This window comes from Pyxicephalus adspersus, chromosome 10 (genome assembly GCF_032062135.1).
Source record: "Pyxicephalus adspersus chromosome 10, UCB_Pads_2.0, whole genome shotgun sequence".
Lineage (NCBI taxonomy): Eukaryota > Metazoa > Chordata > Amphibia > Anura > Pyxicephalidae > Pyxicephalus > Pyxicephalus adspersus.
In genome coordinates, this window is record NC_092867.1 from 18129763 (window position 1) to 18130863 (window position 1101).

Consider the following 1101-nt stretch of genomic DNA (forward strand, 5'->3'; position numbering starts at 1 on the left):
GCAGGTGCCGGGCATCGCTGGAGGACGCTGCTGGAACGTGGGAACCCGGTAGGACTTTAAAACTCCCTGGCAATTCCACCCCAAGTGTGGCTCAGGGTTACCACTTTTGGCACTGAAAATTATTATACTGCCAGGGAGGTTAAAAAAGAATGAACTTTAAACATTAAAATTTAGATTTACAAAACAACTTCTGTAATTAAATTAACATTTTGTAAAAGATTTTGGTGATAGAGTTTAAATCTACTTTAATGAAATAGGTTTTATTTTGGGATACTGGAGGATTGCTAGGAATGGGTTGCAGTAATCTTCATTGGCTTCACTGGGTAAAATGCTATTCCGCTTAAGGAAAATGTCTCTTCCCAGACCCTGAACAATGAAGCTGAAAACCAAAGAAGTAGAACATGTTCACAGTGCAAAGGGGGAAATATAGCAGAGCCCTGCTAAAGCAGAAGGTGTTTGCAGGTCTATCTTCAATCACAGATGGTACAAGAAGACAGATTTTGGTGTTGTGGACTAAAAGGACTAATGAGAGACTAGTGGAGCCTTCTGAAAACAAAATGTAATTTTGCAGGTTTCCCTTTCATTAAAGATCCAATATATGCTCGAGTATAAACCAATCCAAATATACATCATACTTATGATTACTTAAGAATGCAGGAAACCTGCTTCAAATGGAGAAGAGACCTAAGGCAGAAAATGTGTCCTCATGTATGGTGTGTAACATATTGTTTAATAAGTGGGATGCAAACAATTCATTACAAATGTTACATGAGTACACAGAGCCATCCAGAGTATAAATCAAGATTCTTTTTCTAATGACATTGTTGAGTCCACAAAATCTGTGGTTTATACTTGAGTATAAATAGTATATTTTTAATTCCTGGATAGTGGTTGGAAAATGAGTTTTAACTAAGTTTAATGAATAAGGTAAAGCTAAATGTAAATTTACTTTGCAAAGAATACTCAATTTTATAGACAAAAATATTCAAAATACAGAATTGTTTGTACATACCGTATTTTTCGGACCATTAGACGCTCCGGACTATAGGACGCACCAGGTTTTCCGCACGGGAAAACAAGAAAAAAAAATTCATTTGATTT